The sequence below is a fragment of the Varanus komodoensis genome, unplaced genomic scaffold (genome assembly GCF_004798865.1).
Source record: "Varanus komodoensis strain SLA01 unplaced genomic scaffold, ASM479886v1 scaffold48, whole genome shotgun sequence".
Taxonomy (NCBI): Eukaryota; Metazoa; Chordata; class Lepidosauria; order Squamata; family Varanidae; genus Varanus; species Varanus komodoensis.
In genome coordinates this window covers 306,793-332,210 of record NW_025336059.1, presented here as the reverse complement: position 1 = coordinate 332,210, position 25,418 = coordinate 306,793, and the positions used below count along the sequence as shown (strand labels likewise).

At 59.1% G+C, this 25,418-nt stretch overlaps 1 protein-coding gene across 2 annotated transcripts in view; it reads right to left on the bottom strand.

Moving 5' to 3' along the window:
* Positions 1 to 25,418, bottom strand: part of PAX7 (paired box 7) — a 106,347-nt gene that overhangs the window by 4,506 nt on the left and 76,423 nt on the right. The gene's annotated exons all lie outside the window — the stretch shown is intronic.

The following is a 25,418-nucleotide window of genomic DNA, read 5'->3' as shown; positions in this document are numbered from 1 at the left end:
TGCCGCCCACTGACCTCCCGTGGGGTGGACTATGCCTCAGGCGGCACTCAGGACGCGGCCCCTTCGCCAAGCCCAGGGCCCCCTCCCCACCGGCCGACCGCCTGCCTCTGCGCACACGGCAGCCTGGAAGAGCTCCGGAAGGGCCCTTGCTGAAGGCCCCGGGAGAGCGGGGGGAGAGGACTGGGCCCCGCGAGCGAGAGGTGGGGGTCCTGCATCGCGACTGCGCCCGATTCCGTCCCCCCTCCCTGCACGGAAGCGCTGCCCAGGGGACGGGGCAGCTCCTGCTCCCCACAGGGGCCCCGTGGAGCCATTCCAGGCCTTGGTCGGGGACCCTGGGGGCTTCAGCCTGGATTCCGGGGGGTGGGGCAGCCTGGATGCCTCTGCAATTCTGGCCTCCTGGGAACAATGCTGGAGACCCCCCCCCCCAGCACCTTCTCTTCCTCTGAGGGGCTGGGGGCTTGCTGGATGCTTCTGTGGCCCACCCTGTGCAGGCAAGCCACCGCGAAGGGACCCTCCGGCTGGCCGGGTTGGGCACCCGCTTAATCCCAACATCCTGAGTACCCCGCAAGCTCTGTCTGAAACGGGGCCGAGGACCTGAGCTCCCGACGTGGGGGCTGCGGCTCCCCCCACTTGACCTTGCTTTTGGATAATGCATCACTTCTCGGAGCATTACCATGGCTAACAGAAAATCAATGGGCTCTCGGCATCCGACAGGGGTGTTATCGGGAAGGAAATCTGGCATCCCGTCAATCATGGCGATTGGCAGCCCCCTTCCCCCTCCCCGCTTATCAATCGCTCCCTTCCAGTTCCCCTTCGGGCTCTGAGAGGCCTCGCCTGGCGCAGCGAGAGGCTCCGGAGGCGCATGCTCCTTCTGGGGAACGGATGGGCCAGCAGGGAGGCAGAAGGCCTTCCCGAGTGCGCCAGCACTGGTACAGTCCTCCCCTGAGTGTGGAGGTGCATCCGCTGTTGCACCTTGGACGCCCACCCATTCGAGGGTGTGGGAAGAGCCCAGCTGAGCCAGAGTCTTGGGGGACTCCAAGGGTCTTCTCCCGTGCGGGGGCACAATCAGAGACCCCAGACCCAATCTGGCCTGCTTCGAGCACAGGCCTGGCCCTCCAGGGCTCCCCAGAGGGCTGCCCGCTTTCCTTGGCGTGACACGCACAAGGTTTGATCCGGGGAGGGCTTGGCGAGATTCCTCCAGAGCCCCTGGAGTGGGGCAGCTGCCCTCCAGCCTGACGGCCCTGGGGTTCGGCCCCAGGCAGCCTCTGGGGCTCCCATCCAACTCAGCCCACCCCTCAGCACCAAGAGGACTGGTGGCTTAGCTCGACTGTAGGGGGAGAGCCACAGCTCCGGAGGAGAGGCCCCGCTTCCCTGGTCCAGCGTGGAGGACTCTCACGCAGGCCGCCTGCGGCTCTTTGACCGATGCCTGCAAGAAGAGACTTCTGACGCCATCGCCGGGGGGTTTCGCCAGCCCAGAGGGCCTGCCCCCTCCCCAGTGTTCCTGCAGGGCCACATCCCTCCGGTACCCTCTCGGTAGCCGCCGAGGGGAAGACGGAACGGGCAGGCTTCCTCCCACAGGACTGAGCGGGCGCACCTGAAAATGAGTGTGCCGACCGGCTCCTCACTTCCTTCCGGAGCGGCCAGCTCCTCCCGTGCGCCAGCGTCTCCGCGGCCCCCCACCCCGTGCCACCGCGTTCCGCCCTCTGGGACTTCATCGCCCTCTCCCCCTCCTCGAGAAGGAGAGGAGCTCTCCTCTTTCTCTCGTCCCCCCTCAAAAAAAGTAATTAATTCTCTCCATTTCTGAGCTGGGGCCTCCGGGCCTCTGGCTGCGCACGCAGAAGCTGGGAAATGTGCGCCCTTTACGATAAACGCAGGCAGCTTTGGAACGCGAAGCACAATTAGGCAAACCCATCTCGGCCATCGATAGCTTTATTTTAGGTTTGGAGGGGGGCTTATTGGGCAGGAAAGGCCACCGAGTCTCGGGGGCATGGGGGGCGGTGGAAAGAGAGAGGAGGACAATAAAGAGCCATCAATTCTGCACGGAGGGGAGGTTGCATGGGGATATCGGAGGGACGGGAGGCGACGGAGCTGCCAGGAATATCTAAATTTAGGAACTCTTCTGTCTGGCAACCCTGCCCCGCTTCTTCTCCGAAGCTGGCCATGAGATGCATTCAGGGCGCCCTAGTCTGGGGCTTCACTAAAGCTGAAACTTCCAAATACGCCAATTTTGTCCTATTTCTCATTTTCCTAATCTGTGTTTGAACAGTGCAACTTTGGCGCGCTTAAGTTTCCACGAAAATTTCACACCTCCCCAGATAGGGTGCACGGGGTCACTCGCACTTCATGTACAAAGCCTGAAACGCATCCTTCAGCTTGAATCCCCTTTCCTGTTTTTTAATGTTGCCTCCATTTTTGAAGCTTACGACAAAACTTGCCTAAGAAAAGGGAATCCTCACAGTCGCTTACCCATTTGGGGGGCAAGTGCGTTCCCATGTGGCCGTGGTCAAAGTGTGCATTTTATTGATTAATTATATTTATATTGTGCATTTTTTTCTTCCCGGGAACTCCAGGAAGCTAACCTCATTCTCCTGCTTCTGTTCTCAATCTTATCCTCACCGCAACAACAACCCTGCGAGGCAGGCCAGGCTGAGAGTCTGACTGGCCCAGAGTCCCCCACTTGGCACCACGGCCGAGCGGGGACTCGAACCCGGATCGCCTGAGCCCCAGTCCCACGCTCTTCACCACTATGCCACCCCGGCCCTTAAATCCAAATTAAATAGCACAGCCATATGCACTTTCTGCTGAGGGAGGAAGGACTTTCTGGAGAGACGCTGCCTTTGCAAGCTCCGGAGAAGCGCCGGCTGTGATGCAGGTGGCAGCTCCGATTTGTGTCCCATCTCCAAAGGGCCAAACCGGGTCAAACGGCACTTACGTAAATCAGCCCTTCTTTCAGAGCCAAGAGGACTAGCATCTTGCACTGCTTTGAAGGATCAACCTACCTCAGTTCCGAGCTCCTACCAAGACTTACGGAAAGGCGTTTTGGCCCCTTGGAACGGACTGTTTAAAGCCGGGAATCCACCAAACCACCGTGGGAAGGGGGCTGGCCCAGGAACGGGCAGGGCCCTCTCAGGGCCCAGGAGGGCTGCAGCGGTGCCACGGACAAGGCAGCTGCCAGCCGCTCCACCTCTGCTCTCCCGGGACAAAGGCCTTCCGGAAGGGTGGCGGTGCTCCTCGGCTCGGCCAGGCGACGCTCCTGCCCCGCCACCCTCCCGCCGCCCCGAGCTCCGCATTGCAAACGAGGCCGGAATTAGACTGAAGATGGAGGCATTTGGGTGGAAGGAAGAGTCCCTGTGCCGGGCCATTTCCATTCCGAGGGTTCGCTGGAGGCCGCGTTTCCCTCTCGTCGGAATCCCCCGATGAGGAACGGATCTCGCCGTCATTAAAGAGGATTCTTTCCCCTCGCCCGCTCCTACATTCCCTTAATCCCCAGAGAGTATTCAAGCAACGCTTCCCCCATGCCTCACTTAATATTTCCAAGCTCTCCTCTGAGATCCTTAAACCTCCTTCTATCCCTTTCCCAGGGACAAAGTAAACTGGTTTCTTCCCCGTCCCTTCCTGCTAATACCCTCTGCATAATCATAGAGCGCTTTTCCCCGACAATGGCGGCTGGTAACAGCGGCTATTTTAAATGCACATTAGAGAGAGATCTTTTTTTCGCTCTCCAAGTAATGATTGGGAAATGGGCACAAGCAGAAACGCGACGGCTTTATTCTAATCGTGCTGGCGAGCTTAGGAGCGGAGTGGCGGCTGCACTGAGATGTGGCGGAGAACGTTTGGCTCCCCGGAACATACGGGCCAGGAAATCCCATAATCGCCCCCATTGGCCACACTGGCTGATCGGAGTTGTACTTTGGAATGTGCAAACAGCAAAACACAAATTCAGTGGGGTTTCCCGAATTCCACTTCTAAGCTCGCTCCGAATTTTGTCTGGATTAGAGTGTAGGCATTCTCCTTTCTCTCTTTGGACAAACGTGTGGGCATCTTTGGAGGCATTTCATGGTCCGACTTGGGATGAGGCGCCTTCCTGTGATTTTTTGACTTGGCCACCCCTTGATCTGAGGCAATCCAACACTCTTGTTATGGTCTTTGGTGTGCGTGGACTTGACAAAAGCAAGCCAGCATGTGGAACTCACTGTCACAAGATACTGATGGACACGCACACACAAAGATTTGACAACTTCATGGAGGAGGAGCTGTCTTTGATCAATAGAACCTCCATGGACAGCCTCTGTCTATCCCTGAACGCCAATCTCCATGGGAAACCTTCAGAGGAGATGCCACAATATTCATGCCCCACTCGAGCATCTTTGGAAGGCAGATGATGCGGCGTGTGGACGACAGATCTGCAGGCAACCGTTGGGAAAGACTAGAAATCGGGGTGAGGCAGAAGGTAGACTCCGGATGTTTGGGGCTTTGATTCCCAGAAGTCCCTGGTGGGGTGGAGGCCGGTGGGGAACGCTGGGAGCTGAGCCCCAAGGGATTGGGGGCCCTGCCCCAGAACTGAGGACGAAAAGGACCCCCTTTGCAGCCTGAGCGTGGGGCCAGTAGCCAACGTTGTCGAAACCCAGCTCCATCCCGGCACAGACGGACAAAGCCGGTCTGAAACGCACCCGGCTCTCTTCCGCACCCCCAACCCTCCCTCTTTCCCGGCTAAGCCGAGCCCCCCCCCCCCGGAGCCCCCCACGGACGCCAGTAATGGCCCAGGGTGGCCGCGCATCGCTTCCAAAGGAGGCTTCCGAGGGCTCCTTTGAGCCTCTCCCCGGCTCCCTCTCTGCGCCTTTCTTCCCAGTTTCCCGGGACGGCGGGGAGAGGTATCTCCAGATGCAACAGAGGCCTGTTCTACAAAGACCCTGCCAAGCGCATATCCCAGCCCGCGGCGAGGCTGCCTGGCTCGCTGATAGGGCTCCGCTGCTGGACTGGCGCTCGCCGCCCCCTCCTCCTCGCCCCATCAAGCAGACACTACAATCAGTTAAAGTCCAGCTTAACTCGAATGTAAGATACACCCGTTAAGTCAATCCGGTGCCTCCGGGGCCTTCCACGAGGGGAGGAAAAATCGAAAGAGAGAGGTCTCGGGGAGATGAAATAGCCCCGATAAAGTTCAACAAATGCGGTGCCAGCCAGCGAGATTCCAAATCAAACATTTCATAATAACTCCGCTTGGCAAGCCAATGAAAGGAAAGGGCCATTTGCCCGCGGCTGTGGGCCCCTGGCCGCCTCCCCGCCTGGGCTGGCGCATTCGGTGCGTCGGGAGGAAGAGGCAGTGCCGCCGCTCAGCCAGCGCTCCCACGGTGGCGGGCTTGTGGGGGCGAGCTCGGTGGTTGTGGGGTGCCATCACAGGCTGCCTTACGAAGGACCCCCCGCTTCCCTGGGTGCATGCATCAGGGATGATCTGGGCTCTCCAAGGAGTGGCTTCATTCACGCCCAGCAGCGAGACTGGTGGGGAGGGACCGTGCTGGGAACCCCAGGCCTCTTACATGGTCCCCTCCTCTCCTTTTCTCCTCACAACGACCCTGCGGAGTGGGCCAGGCTGTGAGTCAGAGACTGGTCCAGTCTCCCAGTGACTGTCACGGCTGCTCGGAGGCCAGAGGCCGGTGTGGCGAAGTAGTCGGGAGCCGTGGCTGGCGAGTCCTGTGCCAGCGGGGCAGTGTATCCACTCCGGATTTCAGCCTGAGCCCTAAAGTCACTGTTCGTGGTGTGGAGGCTTAAACACTCTGACCGAGACCCAGAGAGGCTGCACCGCCCATGATGCTGGAGCACCCATGACTACAGCCCTCCTGTATCTGGAGCTGCTTCATGTGCAGAGGGACACATGGCCCCCCAGCAGCTCTTGCTGGAGTGCAATGCCCATCATCCCTCATAGCCAAAGGGATGATGGACGTAGCAGCAGGCTAGGAGCTGTGGGACCATGTGCTTGCCGGCTCTCTGCCAGCCACTCGCACCAGAGACGTCAAATTCGACGGGGTGCAGTGTGGGCCCAGCTCAAAATGCCCTTGCCAAGCGCTGGGAGCATTTCAACGGGGCCACGTTCCCAAATAAATCCCAGGTATTCGCAGGGGAGTCTGGTGGCCCTGAAGTCTGAGGGGCTTTTCTTTTGCAGCTTTCTGGGCGCCGTGTCTTGTGGCCTGGGATGGATTTCGGCTCTCACAGGCTCAGAGGCAAAGCCGCCATGGCTAAGGAGCCCAGGCCATGGCGGACCTTGGCAGCGGGTGCGCCTTTTGCCCCAAACACGTCCAGGGGCCCCGGGAAGGACCTCCAGGGCCGATCCGGCAAGGACAACGCTCAGCACCCTGGACAGCTCCTGCCACACACAACTCGGCCAGGCTGGCCGGATGCTGCATCTCCTCTCGTCCTCCCTGTGCGTGCTTAACCCTTCTATCACCCTAAATCCAGTTTTTCCTCAACAAACCCTCCAACTTTCTTTCTTCACATTCTTTACCCTTCCTCCTAGAACCAGTTTGTTCCCTATTATCATCATCATTTTAACACTGTTTGCTTATTATTTTATGCTTTTGTTTGGTTTGGTTTTTAAAGCGGAGAATTCCTGTGCAAAATTCGGGACGCTGGACACGTCGCAAGAGCACAGGGCTGCACCGTGGCGCGCAAGTTGTTCACATCGCCGCGTCCACCCGACCTTCGCAGCGCTCTTGCCAACATGGGGTTCAGTGGGAACTTTCCAGGAGCTCTCCAGGGGCTGAGCCCAGTCTGGGGCTGGGATTTGGCTCCATGGGTTGCTCCGTCCGAGTTCAGGCTGCAGCCTGGAGTGGATTAAGCACCCCGCTGGCATTGGACCGACCAGCTGCCGCTGCTTCACCCGGAAAATTCTCCATCCTATCCAACCAGTGTTGACCCTGGTTTACTTCCCCCTAGCAAGCCCCTCATTTTATCAGCTCTGCATTTGGGGAGAAAGATCTGGAGGGTTTAAAGGCTCCAACGCGGGAGAAACAGGCGCTTTGCTGCAGTTGCTGCCTGGCCAGGAGTGAGTGGCCCAGAGGGGGCCGTGGAGAAGGAGGGGAGCTCGCCGGGGACGGTGAGAGAGCAGCTTCGAGTCCGTTGGCCTTGCGGGGCATTGGCAACTGCCCAGCCGAGCCCCCTCCCCATCCGGAGGGGTCTGGGCGCACCGATTCTGCAAGGAGCAGCCGTGCAGGTGGCTGATGGGACAATTCCTGGGAAGGCAGGCCAGGGGTGGTGCTGAGCACCAAAGCGATTTGAAGGAAGGCATTTCCGCTGTGGCTGGAGAGCTTCCTTCCCCTCCGCCCCGCTTTGGAGATGGCCAAATTTGGGGGGCCACTCTCGTCACCGGCCCATCAACCCTTCGGCCCCGTAGTGGTCAGGGGGCTGGCTGGGGGGCAGCCCCCCAAGTCCCAGAGTCCCCAACTCCTTCTGCCCCTCAAGTTGGCAGTCACATGGGGCCTTGCTGATCCCGAGATAAGTCTTGGAAGGGGGGGATTAGAAGTACTTAGCAGAGGAGAAGGAAAACGAGGAAAGGCTGATCCTCCCAAAGATAGGACTATTTAAAGATAATGATTGCATAAATTTAATTAATGCTTTTTCATGCCGCAAATGGCCGTTTTGTAATTAATGTATCTGGCTCTGCTAAGCATGAGAGATCACATCTTCCTCCCCTCTCGCTCGGCTCCCCTCCCCTCCCCTCCCGTCCCCTCCCGTCCTCCGTCTTTCTATTTAATGAAAGACAGAAAGCAGATGACAAGAACAATTTATCAGCAGGTTCGGGGTGACATGTCTAATTGGGTGCACCAGGTTAGCAGAAAGTGAAAAGGGGCCGGCGGTGGGTGGTTTGTTCCTTCTTGATAACTCCGGGGTGGGGGCGGGCTTGGCGGGGCGGGGCGGGCAGAGGGGATAAAGTGTCCCTCGTTAATTGATGGAGATTAGGATACAGATCGGCTGTGGCAGCCACTGGCCCAGTGACAAGACGCGGACAGAACAGGCTGATTAACATCCCATATACAGGCCTGCCAGATCTGCTGCCGGGGTCCACGAGGGGAGCAGCTGCTCCTCCGTGGCAGAGCTGGCGTGCCGCAGCCCAAGCCCCTCCCAAGGTGGTGCTGCCTAGTGGTTGCAGTAAGCGCCAGCCATCTGGGACTGGGCAGGGGTGGGGAGAGAGGTGTTGGAGTGGTACTTTTAATGCCAACGTGCTTGACTTCCTTCCCGAGGTGCCTGCCCGCCCCTTAAGATCTGGGCCGGAGGTCCCTCTTCGGGAGCCCTCTTTGAAAGAGATTGGAGAGTGGCGACCCAGAGAAGGGCCTTCTCTGTGGTGGCGCCCCAACTCCGGGATACGCTTCCCAGAGAGGTGTGCCCGGCGGCAACACTTTATTCTTTTCGGCACCAGAGCAAAACCTTTTAATGTTCCCATTATTTGAAGGGTTAATTTTTAATTTTAGTCGGGCTTTTATCACAGCTATTCTGCTGTGCCTTTCTTCTTAGACCTTCCTGAGACTTTTATGGATAGGACGCTTGCAAAAGTTTTAAATAAACAAACTTGCGAGCTAATTTGTGAGCGGGACAGCAGCAACTTCCACTCCCTTTCCGTATTTGCATGCCTCCAGAGTTTGCAGGGCAGGACTCCAACTTTTTGAAAAAGGTTTACACTAGGGGAACTACTTGTACACCCCAAAAGATGCCTAGAGACACTTATTCTGTGTGGAAAGAGGCCCAGGAAAAAAACACTGCGAGAAGATGCGTGCATTTGGAAATGTAAATGACTCTCCAGTTCAAGAAAAGAAGAATTCTTTAAGGGGTAAAGGCTTGGCCTGGATTTCTTGCATGCAGCTTTGTGTGGCCAGCTCCCCTCCAACTCGAGGTGCCTACGAGGTCCCCCGTCCAGATCGTGCCCTGCCACAAGCTCCCTCGCTAGCCCTGCGAGGTGGGAATCGCCACTGGGCTCAGCCGCTGCAGGGCGATCGGCAGGGTGTGCAGCGCACCGTTGCGCACGAAGAGTGCCTCGGGTGCTGAGGACACGCCTGCAGGAAAAGAGAGGTGCGTATGCCAGGCCAGAACGCGGCCCTTGAAATCAGCGGGACTTCAGTTTGCTGTGACTGGCTACCCGTCCTTTTACGGGGCCTGCTCTAAGGAAGGCTGCTTCTGGTCCAACCCATCCGGGGGAGGTGCTGCCGCTCCAGCGCTAGCTTTCCTCTGCCCTCCTCGTTCCGTTTCCTCTGACATCGCACCTGCCAGTCACAGGGGAAGAGAGAGGTGAAGAAGCAGGGAGCCACAGGGGGAAGATGTGGGCCTGTATGCCCCTGCTAGGATGTGGAGCCACGAAAGGTGCCGAACCCAGACACTGGGGTGCCCAGGCATGCTCTAAACGGAGAAGTGGCAGCACCCTGGCGGGGTGGGGGGGATGGCCCCCTCCTAGAAATCTCACGCATGGCCCAGTGGGATCCCCCATGTTGGATCAACAGTCCGGGGAGCCAACGGTCCCCCCCACCTGGAGCCAGCCGCCTGGCACGAATGGGCCCCATTCAATTCCATGGCCCTGCAGGAGCGCCAGTCGCTCCAGCGTATTGTCCTGAGCGCCTCCGTCGCCCAGCTTCCTCCCGGCTTTCCCCGCAAGCCGCTGCGTTCGCGGGGATGCTGCCTGCCGCAGAGTTATTGCCAAAATAACCACGGATTACACGCAACATATTGGCGACGGACGGAGGGCCCCGTCACGGCTGGTTTCGCCGTCGCATTGCCGCAAATGTGCCCTGAACAGGCAATTGATATTTATTAGCGAACATACAATAAGTGTCTCGTTAAATCAAGAGGCAAGGTTGGGCTGCGAGCCTTAATTTGAAGTGTCACCGCTCGGACGAGCCACGGCACCGGGCTGGGAGCACGAGAGGAGGCGAGCCGGTCCTCCAAGCGCAACCGTGCGGCTCGGAGGGGCTGCTCGCCACCGGCCAGCCCCGTCCGGGAGGGCGCATTCAGCCGTGTGGTGTGAACGGCCGGCCAGGTTTTTAAAGGCAGCCTGCAAGCAAAGGTTAATGCCGAAGATTGCATTCCAATTGAAAAAGCGGCGACCGGCAAATTCAGTCCGTGTCAAGTGGAAATACTTCAGTGGTGTCGTGGTGGTGGGAGGCAGGCGAGGAGGAGAGTTTCGAGCAGCACGGCGAGGCCGAAAGTTCTCCCAGGCCCTCGCTCCCTCGGAGACAGAATTAGATTTCAAAGTTTAATGAGTTGCGAAGGGGCCCCGGTTTAGGAGGAGGAGGAGGAGGAGGGTTCCCGGGCCTTCCCGGGAATGTTGCGCCGTGTGTGCGTGTGCGAATGGGGGGGGGGAGAGAGAGAGAAAGACACAGGGAGGGAATGGAAGGAGGGGGCAGGGGACGTATTGGGCCATAGAACAAGTGAAAAATGTCAGGGTAAATTGCTCTTGACAGTGTTAATGTTTGCACCTCATAGAAATAATTACATGTAGATAAACAGTGAAATAGCTCTCAGCTGGAGTCTGAGAAGCCGGAAAGGGCCACCGGGGGCCCCCCCCCCCCCCCCCCCGCCCCAGCTCCCCAGCCTGCAATTTCTGCTCCTCCTCCTGGCTGGAGGAGGAGGAGGAGGGAGCGATTCTTGCTTTAAAGGCCTCATGAAACTCCGGGGCGGCCCCCTGGGGCTCCAACGATAGCCAAAGCCCTGCACCTCAGCCCCCTGCTCCCCCCCCCGTCCCTCCCTCCTGTGCTTTCCTGCCTTTTGCACTGCTCCCTCACACCCTTTCTAAAGGAAGGAACTGATTGCCGCAAGGCCCAAGTTTTTAACTAATTATAAGATACTTGTACCCCGCTTTTGGGCCAAGAAAAATGGTGCTCAAAGTGGCTTACAAGTGTAAATAAAACCAGATTAAAGCAATGAGAAAACCGATGCATTTGGACACAACCACGGGGGAATGGAAGCTGAAAGACGGGAATTGAGGGCTTCAGGTGCAAAATGCCAGACTCTTTGCCTGCGGGCCGCTTTCTGCTGGCTGCTTGTCCCACCCACTCTTGGAAAGTGGCCCCAGGAGAGCTTTGGAATGCGGCTCTCCGGCGGGAAGCGATTGTGCGTCGTCTGCAAAGCACAGCCTTTAAAGCCGGCGTTGTGACTGCACACCTTCAGCACAGAGCACCCTGCAAACGGCTCTCGGGTGTCTGGGCAAGATCCTTTCTCGCTTGCACTCTGGCAGTTCAGTCTTGGGTGAGTCGTTGGGTCTGCTATGCATTTCCCCGTGGATGGAGAGGCGAGCTCCTCGTTCGGAAAGGTCCACGTGTGTTCCCCGGCAGGTGGACTTTCCGAACGAGGAGAGGCGTCAGGCCTCCCCCAAGAAGCCATGCCAAATGGCACACGCCAAGGAAGCGCACGAGCACAAATGCCTCTGGTACCACCGTACACAAGACCTCTTTCCTTTTGGGCAGCGTTGCTTGCGCAAGGGACGGTGAGCACGGAAAAGTCCATGCTGGCAGACAGACACAGCGGAAATTTTCTTGCGGGCATTTTGGGGCCAAATTTGCAAGCACGTGCCAGAAAAGGGCCGAACCGAAGACCAGGAAAACAAGAACCGGAGAAGAGCCGAACCTTGCAAACGCGTCTATACTGTAGCGAACATTATAACGAACTGCCAAAACCACAGCAGCTTCATTTTTAAAAAAACTACCCAGAGGCTGCCCAGAAAGTGCAGAAAAGCTGCTAGATTCTCTCTTTTGGCTTCTGGTGTTAGCAAACAAATGGTTTCTCTCTGTGACACGCCGGAGAAGAAGGAAGGAGGGGGGGGATACACACGCAAAACATCAGCTCCATTCTTCAGAAAACAAAAATATGTTCTTTGGAGCTTCTTAGTTGTCAAACACCTTTTTTGTTTAGCTCAAGAACTAATCCACTTATCGGTGGATAATGCTGGCGGCACATCACCGGGATGATAAAAAGCATACACGTACAAAAAAATTAGCAAAAATTTGCCCATGGCTGCCTTACATTTAGAACAGGCACTTAGGGGAAAGAAAGAGAGATAGAAAATGTGTGGAGAGTGTGGGGAGGGGAGAGAGAAAGAAATACACAAACAAGCCCCCCCTTTTTAAACCTAACAAACTCCGTTTCCTCGGGAGAGATTTTGACAGATAAGGATGGGTGCTCATTTTGTGTGTGCAGATTCGTCTTTCTCAGCTAACTCAACTGCTGAAGCCGCAAAGCGACGGAAGATTCTATCAGGAGAACTGGCAATATTTGAATTTCCAATGCAGCGAGAGTGGTGTTTATATCCCCCCTCCCCGAAAGAGAGACGCAGAGAGTTCTGTTGCCAAGCAGACTAGAAGTGGCTTCTCTCACCCACAACAGGGTCTGATTCTGCCTGCCGAAAAGCTGCAGAAAGGCTGAAAAGCGGCGGTGTAGAGGTTGCTGGACTCCTGGGGATGGAGCTGCAGGACACTCCTATCAGCCCCCCCGCCCCCCCCCCCAGTCTTCCCTGCTCCTTAGCTGCAATCCTTGCAAAAGCTGGGGGAAATTAATTTTCCAGCAACTGCACGATGCAAACTATTTGGTGTGTATCAGTCCGAGAGGGCAGTTAAGATCCGTTTCGAGTGGTTTGTGGACCAGATCAGCACAACTACCTGAATTTTTGGACTTTTTTTTGGTGCGGGTTGCTATGGGGACCGTGCCCACGCATCAGAATTAACAACTGCTGAGCTAGTGGGGCATATGGGTGAGAATACTGGGCTGGGGCATGGGAGATCTGGGGTTTTGGGTTCAGGGGTTAACCCTAAAAATCAGCCAGGAGGAAGAAATGAAACAGTGAAAAGGAAACGTGTTAAGGGCCGCAAGACTGTTGCAGCGTGAACAGCTCCTGCTTGGGCCTTCAGCCAGCCCGTCTGCTGTGCCCATTTTCAGGGCGCTCCATTCCATCCTCACCAGTTTCCAGCAGCCCAACTATGAGCTGACCCAGACTTGGTCCCCGGAAGATGCTCGTAAAGGGGCCTGGGGGGTCGCCCAGGGGCCAAGCCACGGGGCAGTCTGCAGCCATTTCTGCTTCCAGGGGCGGCGTCCGATGGCGTGGGCAGTGTCACGCCGGCACCCGGGCCCTGGGCCACTGGGGAGGGGGGGGCGCAGCCAGTCGGGCTACAGCCGCTTGCCCAAGGGGCAGTTGCTGGACCAACTGAGCGCCAGACTTCAGCACCACGGACAGCGCCCCAACAGTTCAGGCTGAATGGTGGGGCGGCCTGGCCCCCACGACCGCTGGGTGGACCGGCCTCCGGCATGCACAGGATGGCGGGGGGGGGGGGGCTTGCGGCCAGGAGCCCCTGAGGCCAGAAGCGTCCCCTTGGCATCACCGGCAGCCCCCTGGGCTCGTTCCCGGCGTGGTGCAGCAGCCGGCATGAGGGACCAGCTCTCGGGGGATCCGGGCCGGGGTCCCCACTCTGCCATGAAACTCGCACTGGGTGGCTTGGGGCAAGTACCTGACTCACAGCCTATCCTACCTCACAGGGTTGTTGTGAGAATACAAGGATGAGCAAGGGGGTTATGCAAGCCATGGTGGCTTTCTGGCAGGAAGAAGGTGGGACGGAGCCACGACAAGAACAAGAACAGATGAACACGCCGGCATTCAACCCCCTCCAACTCAGACGGGCCCCTCAGAGCTTTGATTGAAATTTGATTTGTCCCTCGAACTGACAGAGGTCGGCCGCCTATCCGAAGCGGTCTTCCCCTCCCACGCAGGCACCTTGCGGCAGGTTGCAGCGGTGGTGTGAAGGAATTTGCCCTGCTTTCAGAAATTTTCCTAAAGAAACTTTAAGGAACATTATGGAGTCGTGTCTTCCAGGGAGAGCTGCCCCGACGAAGGTTCAGAACCGGGAGTGGAGCCAGCGGCACAAAACTCCACCGTGTGTGAAAGTCCAGGCCACACAAGGGGGCGACAAGAACAACACAGGCACCCGGAAAGGCGGTGCATCACACAAGCAAGGGAACCCCTGTGACTGAGACCGACGGTATCAGAAAGCACCCGTGAAGACTAAATATGGCTCAGCTCTGGAGGGACGAAAGCAGGAGGCCTCCCGGGGGACACAGAGGCAGGTCCAGGGGAAACGGCTCGCCCGGCCACCTCGAGAGCCCCACAGCCGGCCGAGGCCGCGTACCGAGCCCCACGCCGAAGGGGCACACGCTACGTCTTCCTGCGGCTCAGCCCGGGCGGCACTGGGAGGAGCATCACGGGGCACTGGGAATTAATCAAGGGGCACACACCTGTCAGGCCGGCATCTGGAACTAAACGGAAACACTTGCTCAGCGTGAGGACCTTCCACCCCTCGCCCCCGGCACCGGCTCCTCGGCCAGGCTGCCTCTCCGACGCCCTTTGGCGGAGGGTCTCGGGCGGCCGGGCCTGGTGGTGCTGGGGGAAATACGTGGCAAAGGCCAACGGGCGGGGGAAAGGTGAGCGCACGGGCGAGGAGGGGAAAGGCCGGTGGGAGGATGGGGTGGGGAGGCGACACGGCTCTGGAGGGTCTCCAAAGGCCGGCCAGCGGGGCAGCCGGCCGTCCGCGGGTTCTTTGTCCCAGAAGACGCGAGGAGGAACTTGGAAGGACAGGCAACAGGAGCCGGGCCCGCGAGAGCTGGATGCACCCCGAATTTAAGGTCCAGGGCAGGTCAAGGGAAGCCCCTCTTTGCACGGGGCACCGTGAGGCCGAGAAATTCAGCTTCACAAGAGGAAGCGATGGCCCCGCATTTGGAGGGCTTCGGAGAGGGGTGGAATGAATCTATGGAGGAGGAGAGCAGCGGCCACTAGTCCTCATGGTCACACGCTAGCTCCTGGGTCGGGGCAGCCTGCCTGGGGAAGCCTGCTGCTGGGGCACTCTTACGGTACTTGTGGGGTCCTGTGGACAGGAAACTGGGCTTGAGGGTCTGAGCTGCTGCGGCCCCGCTTGAACCTTCAAGCAAGCTTATGCCGCCGTCAAGGTGGCTCAGCTCGCAGCTGCCGCACCTGGGCAGAGACACACCTGCTGGTCCCGCCACGGGGCACCCTGCAGCCTCCTGGAGGAGGGGTCCTGCTGCTCCGTTCTTCAAGGGGTCTGGTCCATGGAGGAGCGTGGGGAGAGAACTCCCCCTGCCCCTTGGCCCAGCCCCCTCTCCCGACTTCCAGCGAGATGCACCGCAAAGCCATGAGCTGGCCGGGGCAGCCGCATCCAATTAACATTAATTAATACACTTCTAGACCAAAAGAACTGCTAAGGTGCCTTTGGTGTGCACGCCACAACGACAACCACCACCACCTTGCCTGAAGCTGCCTGTGCGCTGGCATTCATCGCATCCCTTGGTGCCAATGGTCACAAAACGGGGCCACCCCCGGGAAGACCCTGCTCATCCCCGCTCTCCCCTCATTCTGGCAAATGCCGAGCCCCACGCAGCTGCCTGTCCGTAAGAAACAGCGAAGTTACGAGACAAAATGGCCAGGAAGACCTCCAGGCCCGGGGTATGAAGCCAAAGAGAAACCCACATTTCCAATGTTGGGTGTGTCTGTTTGCACCTTCATAGCTGCCTCATTTTAATCTAGTTTAATTGGTTGTCTGCTCAAGTCACATTTGGGGCCAAAAGGGAGGGTGCGCATCAAATAAATACTACGGGTCTTTGCGCTTTGGGGTGTGTCGGCCTCCCCGGGGCTCCTGAGCACCACCTACGTTATCGTGCTCGGCTGTGCCTTGAAATCAGCCGCCAAAGGTTTCTGGCTTTTCCCAAGCGGCGGCCGCGACTCCCATGCGCCAAAGCCCCCTCCCTGCAAAGCCCCTGGAAAAAGTTCCCGCCAAACGGGGCGCCTTCCACCTCCCACTTCACCCCCCCCCCACCATGCAGTTCCCCAAACCAAAGGGCTGGATGTCCCCCCAAAGAAAATGACGTCGGCGCGGCACCCCGTCCCTCCCCACTTGCCCTGTGCGAGAAGAAATGGATTTTTCTCCCCCCCCCCCCCCCCCCCCCAAACCGGCCCCCCCCTTGCTGCATTATATCACGTCGGTCTCCTCTTCCCTCTCCGAGATGCGGAAATGCTATTTGTCCTCCTGAGCCGTCTCCTGGCTGGGGCCAGCCGCATCGGGCGGGAGAAGCTTAGAGACTCGTCTCTTTGGATTTAGACTGAAATTTTGATTTTCTGCCGTGCTTAGATAATGCGGAAATCCCGTTCCCCGATATTTCCTGTTTATCAGCGAAGTGCAGTGCGGTTGCAGAAGGGGAGGGGTGGCGAGGCGCTTGCACCCCCTCCCGCAGCCCCCCGCGCACCCCCCCACAGCGCAGGCCTCACCTCTCCCGTTGCAGGACAACAATGCCTCTGGCCGTCCCTGCCCAGCGCGGGGTGGCCTTCGGCCCATCTCTCCCCACGGAGCCGGGGCCGCTGGGGCAGCGAAGCGGAGGCGGAGAGCCCCACGCCCGGGAGGACGAGTGGGCTGCGTGGGGCTGGCGGACTCCGGTCCCATTCACCCCCCCGGCCCATTTTCACGGGGACTCCTGTCCCATTCACTGGTCCCACTGACACAATAATAGCCATCCTGGAGGCTCCGGAGGTGGAGGGATCGTCTGAAAAATGGGGGAGATTGCCGAAGTGCCCGAGAAGAGGCGGCTCTTGTCATGGGGCCAGTGAGCCGCTCGGGGGGAGCATCTCAGCTCCTGGCGGGGGCCTCCAAAGGGCCACCCCCTCCCAGGCAGGGGCAGGAAGAGGTTGCCGGGGCATGTGCAGAAGAGCCTCAGCGGATGATCCAAGGACCCTGCCCACAGCCTGCCCGGTAGTTTTGACCGCAACAGCACGCCTGGGTCTCCGGCTGGAACTTTCCCAGAATTCCCTGAAATCCTGGAATTGCACTGGGGTTCGGTATTGCAAAGCAGGGCTCTGCTACTGTGCCGCAGTGCTTTCCCTGAACACGAAGCAAGACGCTAGTCCTCATGAAACAAGGAAAGTGGCTCACACCACGTCAGGCCCAGGGTTGTATCAGGGCTGGCGCCGAGGGTTGGCATGATTGGGCACCTCCAGAGAGCCCAAGGGTGGCTCTCCCTCTTCCCCCTTGCTTGTTCACCTGCTTCCCCCACTGTGCCAAAAATGGGATGGCGGAAAGGAGTGGGCGATGCAGCGGCCTCCTTGCTCACCAGATCTCCATGAGGAAGAGAGGAGGAGCTGTTCAGAAGGGGGCCTCGTCCTTGCAACCTTCCACCACCAGGACAAGAAAAATGCCCTCTGGAAAATGCCCCTTCACACTTCCTGGACGGACCCTGGCGGTCTTGCCCGGCAGCAGAACACAGGGCTGTGAAGAGTGTCTGCTCTCCTTTTGAAGTCCCAGGATGTCCTTGGCATCCAGGGCCCTTGGGGAAATTACAGCGGCTGCCCAACCCAGGGAAACGGCGGCGGGTCAAAGCACCAGGAAAACTTTCACCCGCATCGCACAATTCCAAGAAGCACACGGTCCAGAGAAAAGCTGTGCTTCCGTCTACCTGTTAGACTGGGAAGTTTGTCTTACTGAAAACTGCCAGCCCAGCAAAACCCACCCGCATTTATCCCACAAAGACAGTTCAGAGCGAGGGCAGACAGTTCAGAGCGAGGGCTTTTTACGCCTCTCCGCCACTGAACTGTTGCTAATGCAAAAGTGGATGAAGACTATAATTTTCAAAAAAAGCCCATCCTCAGATCTTTTTCAAAACTGAACGATGCGGCACAATTCCGAGATGGCATGGGAGGATTCTGCACCCCAAAGGGGAGAGAGACGGGTCCGGCGGCTCTCAATCCGCGCTTGGAGAAAGGTGTGTACCGAGAACCTGGGGCTTGCTACAATGGCCAGGCTCATTCCCCGTCCAAATTACGGCAGTTTAACAATAATGAGGGACCCCCCAAGTGGGCTGCAGCAGGACTGGTCACTGCGAGATAATAACCAGGGACTGCTTCCCCTTTCTTCTCCTCCTCTCCACGAACCCTGCCTCTGAGTGGAGGAGTTTTCCTGCGGATAGAGGCACGAGCCGATAACCGCACGACCATCCGGGCCACCTGCGCATTCAGCAAGACTCTTCCTTTCTCCCCCTGAACATAATTAAAGCGGCACTGAGTTAAATAGCAGGCTCCGCCACAGCGCATTAGCGGGAGGGGAGGAATGCGGCGGAGGGGGCGGCAGGGGAGATTTCGGAAAAAGGAGAGCAAAGGAGAAGCGCCAGGCAGGTGAGAGCAGATACTTGCGGCACGCGCGCCAAAGAGAGGGAAACGGGAGACAAAAAGGGACTCGGTGGCTCTTCTCGGTTTAGCGCAGCGCTGCTTCTTATGAAGATGGAGGAGAGGTATTAAAAAGAGGGGGGGGGGCTGGGGGGTGGGGGAAGCCCGGGACTTGCAGTGCCTCCTTATCGCAAGGCGACAGTTGTCAGGAATCACTTGACTGACTCGTTTTGTCTCCGTGGTTTCCCCCCCCTTTCCCGCCGTCAAGCCGGCCTCAGGACACGGATCAAAGGAGAGGCGCCGAGCGCGCGCGGAAACTTCTGATCCCTTCTCGGTGCAGAACACACCGAGTGGCAGGCGGCTCCCCACATCAAATGCAGAGCCGAGGCAGGCAGAGAGCGAGCGGGGGGGGGGGGGGGGGGGGGGGGGGGCGGGAGAGGATGAGACGGGGCCGCTCGGCGCCGCATCGCAGCCTGGCGCCCCAAAAAGCGCCCAGCGAGCGGGCCGGCCTCGTCCGCAGGCTCCGCCGGCCGCAAAGGGGCCGCCTGGGCTAGCGGCCTGCTCGCCCGAGTGGCCAACGGGCGGCTCTCCGAAGCGAGGCCGCGGCAGGCCGGGGGATCAGAGCACGGCCCTTCGGGACCGTCCCGCCAGGGGAGGGAGCGGCACGGCCTCTGACGACGCAGCTCCTTGTCTTCGGCCTTCCCCCGCATCTGGTCAGGGGCTCAAGGTTGTGGGGTTATCCTCACAACAGCCCTGCCAGGTCGGCTGCCGCCAGCATCCTCCAGCGGGCTTCACGGCTGGGAGGGAACCTGAAGCAGGGACTCCCCACCCTGGGCTCTAACCACGACACCACACACTGTTCATGGGCCAAAGCTTGTGCCGGGGGCTGTCCCACAAGGCAGGAGTTCGCACGAAGCCCCGTTCTCAGGCCGGGGTGCGGGAAGCGGCAGCCGAACGGCGCAAAACCGGCGCTCCGCCGTCACATGAACCGGGGCCGGGTTTTGTCCCTTCCGGGCGCCCTGGCAAGCAGGTTGCGGGGACGGCAGCAAAGCAAAGCGAAGCGAAGCAAAGCGCCCTCGGAAAACTGTGGGCAAGACTCCGCGGCAGCCACGCCGTCGCTCTTAGTGGCACGGTCAGGGTCTCCTCTGCTCCCGGGCCCCTGGCAGCGTGCACTGGGCGCCTTCATGCGAACTGTTTAGGGCCGTCATTAAGCGTCGGTGGGAACGGTCTTTCCTTCTGCCATCACCCACAGACGGCCCATTTCCTACCCTCAAGGAGACCATTTTCTCCAGGAAGTCTGCCGGCTCCCAGACTCGCATTCGCAGTCAAAAAGTGAACCAAGCGCATTTCCCAAAAATGCACATTTTAAGATGCCAGCCTGTAACATGTGCAGTCTTTTTAAATGCACGTCTTTAAAGCTGCCCATTAAAAAAAAAAGTCCATGTTTTCATGCTTTGGTCAACGGAGGGAAAGCTTGCATTTGGAAAAAACATTTCTGTTTGTGCTCAAAATGCCCTGGACGGAGCTTGGGCCTGAATTTTGGTAGCCCTCTTGTATTCTCATCCTCCTGTTTCATCTGTTTGGGGCCAGTGCTTTAATTCTATAGCAAGATGCCACCTCCCGCCCCCCGTGTGTGTCTGAAGAAAGGTGTTTAAGAAATCGAAGCTAATTTCGAAGAATTTAGCCCCCTGCAATCCCTTGCACACCTCGCCGAGCCACAGAATTTAAAGGGGGGGGGGTGAAGCAGTGGCAGGACACGCCTCGCCCGGGAACCCAGACCTGCACCGTTCTGGGCCGAGCGGCTGCCTCTTTGTCCCCGCAGGCCGGACCCCTCGGGCTCCCCCAGCCGCTAATCGGTCTAGGGCTAACGCACGCCAGAAGCAGTCCCCTTGAAATCGGAGAGGGCCAGGCAGAAATCCCTGTTTATTTCCCTTTGTCCAACTCCCAGGAGAGGGCCGTCCCCCCCCCCCTTTGCTGCTTACCCAAGATTAGATCGTGCGCCCCCTCCTCTTCTCGCCTGCCCCCCGCTGCTCCCCCTCTTGGCTCCCCCGTGTGGTTTGTGATCCCTTTCCAGGCCCGTATCGCCTGCCATAAGATCTGCCTCATCTCCGAGCCCGATAAGCTTAAAGACCGGGGCTTATCGGCTCACCTCCGGCTGTCCGCACCTTTGATCACTTTACTCATTGGCCGACCAGGGACCCCGCCGGGAGGGTGATCTCCCTGCCTGCGCCGGAGCATCCCTTCACACGGGCGGCTCGCAGCGCCCCTTCCCAGCCCCTCTCCTTCCCCTCCGCTCCGCAAGCTCGGGCTTGATCCTCCTCTGGCTGGGCTGCAGAGGCGGCCCTCTCTTTAAAAGCGAATTGTTTCTGGCAGTTTTACCCCTCCCAGGCGAGCGACGAGACGGACCCGGCCCGCAGGCCTCTCGTCTGAAAGACGTGGCACGAGAGGAAAAGGGACTGGGAGCGGAGGAAGAGAAGGCCGGGGAGCTAAACGGGGCTCCGATTCTCCGCTCCGGCGCCCTTGGGGGGCGGCTTTGGCAGGGCTCGCTGGTGATCGCCGTCTCCAGGCAATTCGTGGGGCCGAGATGTGGTTCTCGGTGTGGTCGTGGTTGCGGTTATTATCACACCCAACAGCAGCTCACAACAGTTCCGAAGCACAAGCTGGCCTTCACAGTTGACTTAATCTTCTCCCTGGGAAGCCCAGAGGTGAGGGGAATTCAGTTCCCATCAGGCCCAGCCAGCTGGGCCGACATGCAGGAAGGTTGAGCTCTCGCTCAAAACACCCGACTGGAAGCCATGCAGACCAGCTGGATCCGGCTGAGGGTCCGGCTAGCCCTCCCTGGCCAACCGGGTGTCCCGGGGAAGCCCACGGCCGGCACACGGTCTCTGACCCCAGGGAGCTGCTGGGATGGGCGAACGAGCGAAGTTCGGCATCTCCAAATATTGCCTCACTATTGTCTCTCTTGCCCTTTTCGCATTGGCAAGCAAAAACAAAACGATCAGACATCTCCAGGGAGCATGGAACAATGAGGACTAGTAGCCTGGAGTGTTTGCTGGAGTCCCCTTTGAAGGCCTTCCAAGCTGGTGGCCATCTTGCAGTTTCACTGTGCTCTCCCTGAAGAAGCCCTTCCGTCGATCCGTCAAAGCGGTTCCCACCAAGCCCCTTCCTTGGCCGGATGCCTCAGCTGCAAAGCCTCACGGGAATCCCAGGTGTGGCTAGGCATTTAAAAGATGTGCAGCCCAATGTTTCCATGGGCATTAATTTTTTTAAACATCCATAATACCCATATGACAAACTAACTAAACTTTTGGACTGGGACTTGGAAGATCTGGACCTGACCCCACCTAACCATGAAGACCCTTGGGTGACTTGGTGGCTGCCCTACCTCACAGGGTTGTTGTGAGGCTGGAGGAGGAGAGCAGGGTAATGCAAGGTACCTTGCAGAAGAAAAGGTGGGATCAAAATATAATTAATAAGATGAATAAATAAATACGCGTCAGTGCTATGTGCGGCAGCGTCCAGGAAGCGAGGGTTAATTCTTCCCTCCCAAACCTTAATTCCCCTAGAAACCCCCTCCGTCCCTGCCGAGCTCAGCCCAACCCTCCCACGGGGACCACGGGGAGCCCTTCCACCCGTGGGTGCCTTGCAGGGGTGAGGGTTGGGGGGACACTTGGCTCCCCGCCCCCTTGAAGACCGGCCGGCACCCCGAGAGAGACCCAGGAGTGGCCCAGGAAGCCCCCCACTCCCCCAGGGCTGAGCACACGCTGCACGGGGGCAAGAGAGGTGTCCCCGTGGACGCAGCGGTGCCCGGGCCTGTGCGAGAGACTGCCCCCCCCCCCCCGGGCAGCTTGCCCCCCCCCCCCCCCTTCCCCGCCCCCCCCCCGCCGTAGGGCCCCGCGCTTCCGTCCGCCCGTCCTTCCCCGCCGCCGCCGCAGCCCCCCAGCTGCCGCCTCGGAATTCCAGAGGCCGCCCGGCGCCCCCCGCCGTGGTCCTCGCCGCTCCGGCATTCATTGCCGATCTCCCATTTTCTCTGCCTCTCTCTGGCCTGCCCGGACCGCCTCTCGGGCTCCCTTATTAATCACATCGAGGACGACAAACATTTTGCACCGCGATTATCCACAGCCCGGTCCCTCGGCCGGCCGGGGAGCTCTCCTCCTCTCGCCACCGCTCTGCAGCGGCAAGAGGAGGGCAGAGCGCCCGCCGGGAAGGGGCTCTGCGCCTCTTCCGAACCGGAGCCCCTCGCACGTCTGGCCGCTCACTGTCTGCGGCGACAGACGGGCACATTTTCGCCGGGGCTGCCCCGGCCCACGTTGCTCTCATTTCAGAAACGCAAGGCTCCGCGTGGCACAGATCGAGCAAGGATGCTGTCAGGGCCTCCTCGGAAAGGGGGAAAGGGGCAGCAGGAGCGAGGCCAGTGCTGGGGGGATGCAGGCAGGCCGGACACGAGGCACGTGGCTCCTGTGGGCCTCCAGCCCCAGGTGCGAAGGCTCGGCGGCAGGTAGCTGGCGCCTCCTCTGGCAGCAGCCCCGGGAGGGCCGCACCTGTGGGTGAGGGAGAGCAGGTGGGCCGTGCGTTCTGCAGGTGTCTCCCCACATCTGCCTCTCCCCCCTGCCTGACAAGGTTAGCCCTGGACGTTGTGCAGGGAAGGGAAGGGGAGGGGGGAGAGAGGGAGGGAGGGAGTCTCTCTCCCCGAACCAGAATTTGGGATCATCCAGTGAGAGGACGGATGGCTCCAGGCTCTGCAAAGCGGCCTTCAGAATTAACCGACAGAACTCACTGCCGTGCGGCTCGGAGACGGGAGTCGGCCAGGGAGCGTTGCAAAGGGGGGCTGTGTTTGGGGAGAGCCCTCCATGGCCCCGGGCCCTCGGGTGACGCTGATCTTCCCCCCACCATGGCCCTGAGCAGCGCTCGCCCCCCTTCGTCTTCCTCGCCACATCCCTGTGGCCCAGTCCACACTGAAAGCGCAGTTCTCTGAGCTCGGTGCCCCGTCTCCATGGGCAGCCAAGAGGGGGGTGGGGAGGAGGGGGAGATGTGCCACTAGAAGGGGTCCGCAAGACAAAGCGCACTCCCTGCAGGGGGGGATCAGGCTCCGCAGCGGGAGCGGTGTTGCCCTCGGGTCAGCCTCCGGGTCAAAGTCCCGGGCCCCACTCCGCAGCGTGGAGAACCCTGGGCTGCAGCCCTCCAGCCCAGGGTCCAAACTGGTCCAAAGCAGGGCCCCCCGACCCACATGTGTGGTTTTAATGGAGAATGGGCAGATTTGGGGGGGGGTACCAGCTAGAGACCCCTGCAAAACCCTGTTCTCCATCCCTCTTTGCTGAACTCTGGAAGCTGACCTAGCAGAATAAACATCTTTCTCGTTTCACACAAGAAAAAAAAGGAGGGCGGTGTTTGCTCTTCCCTTTTTCCCACTGCCGGCAGCGCGTCCCCCTAACTGACAGGAGCAGATGGGGCAGGAGCAAACGTGGTGCAAAGAACTGGGAAAAAGGGGGGAAGTTTACGGGAAAGAAATACCAGCTTTGTGGGATTGTGTAGGTTAAAAGTTTACAGAGTGAGAGCTATACGTGATACCGAGCTGCTGGGCCACGCCAGGGGGATCGAAGCAAAGCTTTTGGCAGGGGGTGGGGTGTGTGGGGGGGTGAAGCTTTCGCTCTGCCTTGTGGAAATGGGAAATGGAGTCCTTTTCTTCTTTTACACAGAATTACCTGTGAATTTGTGTTTCGTGAAAAAGAGCAGGATGGGGAGGGGGCAGGCTTTGCCTCTCCAAAATCACTCTGAGCCATAAACATGCATGCGAAGGCAGCGCCAAGGCTGATGGGTTTTGGAGTGCAAAGGTGCTTCTTCTTCAGCTGCCTGCAGAGCCGCGTCCGGCCCCCCATCGCCCCGATATTGCTGAGAATTGGGGGCGAACAGGTGTGAAGCCACGGCAGGTACGGGAAGGCCTGCTCCCGGGGGCTCGCGGGCAGTGCCAGGTAGGCGAGGGGGCCCCCGAGACAGGGATGCTGAAGCAGCTTCAGGGCGACTCACCCCGTTCAGAGATGCGCTCGCAGGCCGCGGGCCGGTGGTGGGCAGGGCAGGGCGGGGGGCCGAGGGGGTGGGGCCCCAAAACAGACGCTCCCGAGTGGCTCTTCCATATTTTTGGAACACCGAGGCGGATGGGGAGGATTCTGTGCCAGGCCAGGAAGGACAGGAGGAAAGGATAGCGTGAGGGGTTTTATCCTATCTGGCAATCTAGGAGGCGCGCATCTGTGCAGAAGGGCGGACCGGGGGGAGGCAGCCCCGGGGGCCGGAATTGCCCCCACCCTGGTCGGCAGGCGCGGGCCGGCTCCTCTGCCCTCGCCGGCCGCGCTTCCCGCCGGGGTCGCCCGTGTGTCCCTTCGCCCCGTGCGTGGCACTCGCGTCGGGAGCACCCGCGGCCGCTCGCCTCCCGGCACGGACGGTCTGTGCCTCTTTCTCTGCCTTTTGTCCGTGTGCATAATAAGCATTTAAAATGAAGTCTTGCCAGACCAGGGGAGTGGGAGGGAAGGGGAGAGATTTGGGGAGGCGGGAGAGGAGGAGGAGGGGGTGGTTAAATAGCAAAGAATTAGAAAAAAAAAACCCGATCAGATGCAAATCACTAGTGGAAAGGAAATTATGTGCAATTACTCAAGAAAAACTGGGCAGCTCTGCCCACCCTAGCCAACAAGAGCTCATTAATAAGCAGAAAATAAGATTGAAATGGTGTGTAAAAGAGCTGGAAAAATGAATTTGAATGCCGCATTTGTCCACAATTACCCCCGCGTTCACACATATTTTATTGCAATTTTTTTTATTATTCTTAATCTTTCCATCCCTCAAAGCAGATTGGGAACGGCCTGGCATTACGGTTGCACAGGGAGAAGTATTACCACGTTCCCTTTTTCCCCCCTGAAAGAGAGACTCTGCCCGCGCACAAATTTGCAGGGGCCGGGCTGGCAAGGATCAGAATTCATTGCTTCGGCTTATCGCCGTGTAGGAACAAGTCCTTTTCAAGCATCGCCCGACCTCTGCAAGCGCAGCCTGGCCAGCCAGCCAGCCAGCCTGCCGTGCCTCCGTTCCCTCGCTGCAGAGGGGAACGGCGAGACTTCCGGCACGGCAGCATGCCAAGGCAGACCTGTGGCCTCTCTCTGTGCTGCTGAGACGGGCTGGCAGCCACGGTTCGCCAGGTTTCCGGTCTGGATTCCCCCCCAGCTCTACCTGGAGACGCTGGGGACTGACCCTGGGAGCT